Source organism: Anabrus simplex, chromosome 5, assembly GCF_040414725.1.
Source record: "Anabrus simplex isolate iqAnaSimp1 chromosome 5, ASM4041472v1, whole genome shotgun sequence".
Classification (NCBI taxonomy): Eukaryota; Metazoa; Arthropoda; class Insecta; order Orthoptera; family Tettigoniidae; genus Anabrus; species Anabrus simplex.
In genome coordinates, this window is record NC_090269.1 from 393,210,472 (window position 1) to 393,216,471 (window position 6,000).

The following is a 6,000-nucleotide window of genomic DNA, read 5'->3' on the forward strand; positions in this document are numbered from 1 at the left end:
AATTTAGGAAGCTTTCCAGCAGTATGTGGCAGTCGCTCCTCGTATTATCCATCATCACAAAAGAAGACAGGAACAAAAATTCCTGAAGGTTACTTGGCTGATTCTTACAAAATCTGGACAAAGCCATCAAGAGGAAGTGATCCTCCACAATGCTGCCCTCTTGTAGTATCCCTCGGGTCTTATTCACCACCGTAATGGCACAATAGGACAAATCAAAAACAAGACAGTTTTGCAAAACTTTGAAAAGTTGTTGAAATGACTTGGCATAACAGGATGGTGCTACAAGAAAGAATAAATAACGACGTACATGATCAGTTCACTGCAGTTTGAAAACAACATGGTATTATACACGATTGAATGCTACGAATCTGGGCGATGTATTTTAAATTCTAAATTGATGCAAGCAACAAATTAACATTCAAAGATTCCAAAGAATGTCTGCAGCAGATCGAGAGAAAAACAAGATTGTTTCTTGCAAGATCACGCAACAAGTTGGCAGCCAATCTATTGGTGATACCACTGATATAGAAGAGAAAAATGTTGAGTTTGTTATGGAAGTAAGGCGTTTCATTGATGAGTATAATATTACACCAGAACTGGTGATTAATGCAGATCAGTAAAGATTTTTGTGAAGAGTTACGTTCTGGGAGAACTCTTGCTGTTAAGGGAGCAAAGGAGATTTATGGTACCGAGGGTTTAGTTGCAGCAACCACCAGTTCATACATGATAATGCCTGTTATTTTAATGGATGGCATCCTTATTCCACACATGTATGTTATTGTCTCGAAGCACAATGGGAAATTTCCAACAAGCATGACACTTGTATTTCCCATTGTGAAAGTATATGCTATCATATTATCGAAAATGACAAAACGGGATTTGAAAGTGTTCCTGGAACAAGTGTTATTTCCGGATTTGCACGACAGAAATAGACTTATTATTTTGGTTGATTCTTTGACAGGAAATAAAGATGATGTTGAATTTCACAAGAAACTGATCCCTACAAAATGTACTGGATTGGTGTAACCAGTGGATGCTTTCTTATCCGTCAATTTAAAATTATGGTACGGTTCATCACAGATAAAATAGTGTTATTGTCTACAGTGAATTTCGTGGCAGCCTTCATTTGATGTGCTCACTGTGAAAGATGTTTAAGTCTACAGCACGGATTACTTATCAACCTTCATGTTTAATCAACTTGAACTGCCATGGGAGCGTAGATTGCTTTATTTCCAGTATTTAAACTTTACTGAATGCATTAGCTAGCCATTGTACATTATTCAGCCGTGTTTGGACTAATCTTCACAGGGATTCCTGTCCTAACGTGTACTCATATTCTATATTAGGCAGCTCGTATCTCCAATGTTTCTTGTCCATAGGAGCTGTAATTTGCTTGGTATGCATATTTCAATATTTTCTATGCAACACTGTGGTGGATATCAATGTCCTGTTGTATCGAATTGTGGTTTAAGCTTTGATTTTCATGCTCCTTTTAGCTGTAGTTTCAAAGGATTACTTGTAAGAATACTCATGGATATGATAGCTTGCATTTGGATTCAAATATTTCAGGATATCAGAACATTTTAATGAAACACTACAACCTTGGCCATATTCTTTGTCCCCATCATAACGTCTTGGACAGTATTACCTGAAGTTGATATGGAAGCGTCAAAAGTTAAGGAAAAAGCTGGCATCTGCTTGTTATCTTTAAGATTCTCCAAGATTTCATCAGGACTAGTGGTCTCCATGTTGCATATGGCCACTGTTAAAGAAAGCAATTAAGACACAGACTGATGTAATACATGGTAGTGAGTATGAACTTCTTTGTATAATCCTTCTGTACTCTATTTAAACAGCTCTGTTTGATTGCACAATAAAGCTATGTAATTAGGTGTGACCAAGTTATGACATAATAGAATGCTACACTGGTATGATAAAAATAAACAAGTATAATACGTCATGTTACACTAATGAGTACCGGAAACGTATGTCAATTTCTTTTCCGTAGGAATCTCTATGTCACCATATCTTATATATCTCATTACCAACTTTCAACTTGATCTGTACACACACATTAACGCTAATCCTAATAATTTTAATCAAAATATCATAGACCAGTTTCCAAACCATTTTTCATTCACGAGTAGATAAATTTCCTTGCCCTGGTATACAGCATTCAACAAGAACAGACGAAAGATAATTCTCACTTCTGCAGCACATTCTCTCTCCCCTTGCTTTTTCGCTGAGTGATCGTCGCTTGTCTCCTTGTCCAGCTGAGGAAGTTTTTACTATTCCTTGACTCATAATACTGCCCCCTCCTTTAGACTGTTCCGTCTTGGATCAGTTCGCAACCAGTCTTTGATTACTCATTAGTCAAGGAATTTGCTCCTTCGTATGGTGCTAGGCGATTGAAATGCTCCTCCGTTTTCATTCCCCTGGAAAGTCTAAGAATAATATATATATATATAAAGTCTTTAACATCTAGTACGGTCCATCCCATGAACGTTGGAGTTTAGGTGGCAGACCTTGCCGCCGCCGTGGATTAAAGAGACACACCAAATCCTTGGCTTCGAGTCCACCTTCTTCAGCCCGCGCATCGTAGGCATGTTTTATTCGGCCAGTAGCAGCTTCTCTGTTTCTTCAATCAAGGCCCTGAGTCTGGCCCATTCTTTCTCTCCAACACCTCATGTAGTCATCCCCAGCCATCTGGTGCTCGCCGGGTCTACTGCCGAATTTCAGATCGCAGGGAAAATGCAGCTCCCTCGTGAAGAGAACACAGGCGGAAGTCTGTCCTGTCGTTTCATGGACCGGAGACCGATATGCCATTAAAAATAATGGCAAGTGTTCATCCCAGTCAAGTTGGTTGTCGGCTACAATTTTAGAAAACTCTTTTCCAAGTGTCCTGTTCATCCGTTTAGCTTTGTTGACAAATCCGGGCATGAAACATCGGTAGTGGGGCATAGTCCTAAGAAACTCCGGAGTTCATGTACATTTCTGGGGGCAGGCCACTCTTTTACTGCACGTATCTTCTCTGGATGTACGACCACACCATCTTTGGAAACAACATATCCCAAATAACTGACATTTTTTCCGAAAGAGGTGGCATTTCTTTGGATTCATCTTCATGTTGGCTCCCTGGATTCGCTTAAAGACTTCCTGCACATTTGATAGGTGTTCATCAACGTCTTACCTATTTCAATGAGGTCATCAAAATAAACGAGGCAGGTTTCCTACGACAGACCCCGGAGTGCTGTTTCCATTAGTCTTTCAAATGTAGCTGCAGCATTGCAGTGTCCAAAATTCGTAACCGTGCAGTGCCAAAGCCCCATACCAATTGAGAATGCTGTCTTATATCTTCGGCCTCAATTTCTACTCGCCAATATCCACTTTCCAAATCGAGTGTGGAGAACACTTGAGATCCAGACAATGTGTCTAGAGAGTCAACTATCCTGGATAATGGATGTCTTTCATTGTCTTGGTGTTGAACCGTCGCCAGTCCACATAAAATTAGGTCGACCTGTCCTTGTTCTTCACTCAGAACTACCGGTGACGTCCAGGGACTACTAGGCGGTTCAGTAACACTCTGCTTTTACATGTCTCTGCGATCTGTTGTATGTTTCCAGTGTTTATTTTATATTTCATGACACTCGTCCTGCCGTACGGACAGTTCTCGATTGCGAAGACATGTCGATATTTGAAGAACATTTCTTCGACTGTATGGTTTTATGGCTCATGTTTGTGGGTTACTGCAGTCACGTCCTAGTTCGTGAACCATGGGCAACGGCTGAGTGGCCTAGTAAGTGGTCCTGAGAATCGGGATACCAGTTGCTATGGAATGGGAGTGGGCATCTCGTACATATTCTGAGTCATGGCCCGTCTTGTGCTCAGGCGGCTAGGACTATACAATTCACTGGTGGTCCATAACCTGTTAGAGGAGAGATACTCACTTGGACTATGTGCAAGTAAGGTAGCATCCTGCTTCATGAATTTACCGAGCTCAGAACATTTTAAGCAAGCCTCGGACCTATGGAAGTAATGGAGTCCCACTCCCGTTTGACAGGTGAGGGACTCCTTGGAAACAACTTGACGAACGAAATCGAATTCGATGGGGAGTTATCAATATTAATGGGGCCAGTAGAACTGGCTGAGTCAGCAAGGAGGGTGCATCTGGGTGTGCTAGGAGTAAGTGATATTCGGGTAAGGGGAGATAATGAGGAAGAGATAGGAGATTATAAAGTGTACTTGACGGGTGTTAGAAAGGGAAGGGCAGCGTCTGGGGTAGGGCTCTTTATCAGGAACACCATTGCACGCAACATAGTTTCCGTTAGGCACGAAATGAGTGAATGATGTGGGTAGATTTGTCAGTTGGAGGAATTAGGACTAGAATTGTGTCCGTGTATTCACCATCTGAGGGTGCAGACGAGGATGAAGTTGACAAGTATTATGAAGCATTGCATGATATCGTGGTCAGGGTCAGCAGCAAGGAGAGACTAGGGCTAATGGGTGATTTCAATGTGAGGGTTGGGAATAGAAGTGAAGGATACAAAAGGGTGATTGGTAAATGTGGGGAAGATATGGAAGCTAATGAAAATGGGAAGCATTTGCTGGACCTTTGTGCTAGTATGGGTTTAGCAGTTGCGAATACATTCTTTAAGCAGAAGGCTATTCACCGCTACACATGGGAGGCTAGGGGTACCAGATCCATAATATACTATATCTTAACAGACTTCGAATTCAGGAAATCTGTTAGGAATGTACGAGTTTGCCGGGGATTTTTCGATGATAAAGACCACTGTCTGATCTGTGGTGAACTATGTATCTCTAGGCCTAGGGTAGAGAAAGTGAAATCAGTCTGCAAACAAATAAGGGTAGAAAATCTCCAGGGCGAGGAAATTAGACAGAAGTACATGGATATGATTAGTGAGAAGTTTCCAACAGTAGACAGTAAGGAGGTTCAGAATATAGAAAGTGAATGTGTGGCATACAGGGATGCTGTAGTAGAAACAGCAAGGGAATGCCGAGGAACAACTGTGTGTAAAGATGGGAAATGGCAAACATCTTGGTGGAATGATGAAGTGAGAGCAGCTTGTAAATTCAATAGATAAATGTTGCAGGATGTAAGAGCTTCTCCTTTTGGGTAGAGCACTCCTCCTCATTCATTTTTTAAATGATGTAGTCCATTAGCTCATACATTATTAAATTGTCAGAAGATTATTGCACTTTATATTTTGACGTTAGGCATTCGAGAGGAAAGATTCAACACCTCCTCGTAACAAGCAAGTGCTTTCGAAATTGACGACTACACTCTGAATTTGAGTGAAGATAATGTTCACCCTCAGGAATGGGAGATTGTCATTGGTAACAAGTTCACTGCATGGAGTATCAGTGAGTGTTTAGGATCCTTTCCTCTGTGTAGTAGAGTGACTGTGTAACTATTGGTCATATGGTTTCAATTTCTCACTATAGATCGAACCCGGAAGTGGGCTGTGCAGATCATCCACTTCCGGATGGCGGACGACATCTCAGGAGACAAACAGAGGTTCGTCCCTTCATCTGCGAGCACTGCGGAAAGCTGTTCAGTAGCGAAGGCAGCCTGTCTGAGCACGCCATGATCCATATGGAACCCTTCCTCTACGTGTGCGAAATTTGCCATAAATGCTTTACAAGTAGGAGTAAGTTGATTATTCACATGGGGTTGCATTCAGATGACAAGAAATTACAGTGCTCAATATGCCTAAAAATGTTCAAGAGATCGTCACATTTGACAAGGCACCTGCATTCTCATACAAACGAGAGGCCGTTCCAGTGCAATATTTGCGGGAAGGCTTTCAGCCAGAAGTTTCGTTTTGCCAATCACTTGCAAATGCATACACAAGCGGTACCACACTCTTGCAATATTTGTGGTAAAAGTTTTAGTGTTAAAGGCAATTTAACACAACACCTGCGGACACATACTGGGGAGATGCCGTTTCTGTGCAAAGTTTGTGGGAAGGCTTTTAG

At 41.5% G+C, this 6,000-nt stretch overlaps 1 long non-coding RNA gene across 1 annotated transcript in view; it reads left to right on the forward strand.

Moving 5' to 3' along the window:
- Window positions 1-5,664, forward strand: part of LOC136874987 (uncharacterized) — a 106,376-nt gene extending 100,712 nt beyond the window's left edge. The window contains exon 4 of the long non-coding RNA XR_011018322.1: window positions 5,467-5,664. This is a non-coding gene — a long non-coding RNA (uncharacterized lncRNA). The remainder of the gene's footprint in view (window positions 1-5,466) is intronic.
- Window positions 5,665-6,000: the final 336 nt, after the last annotated feature.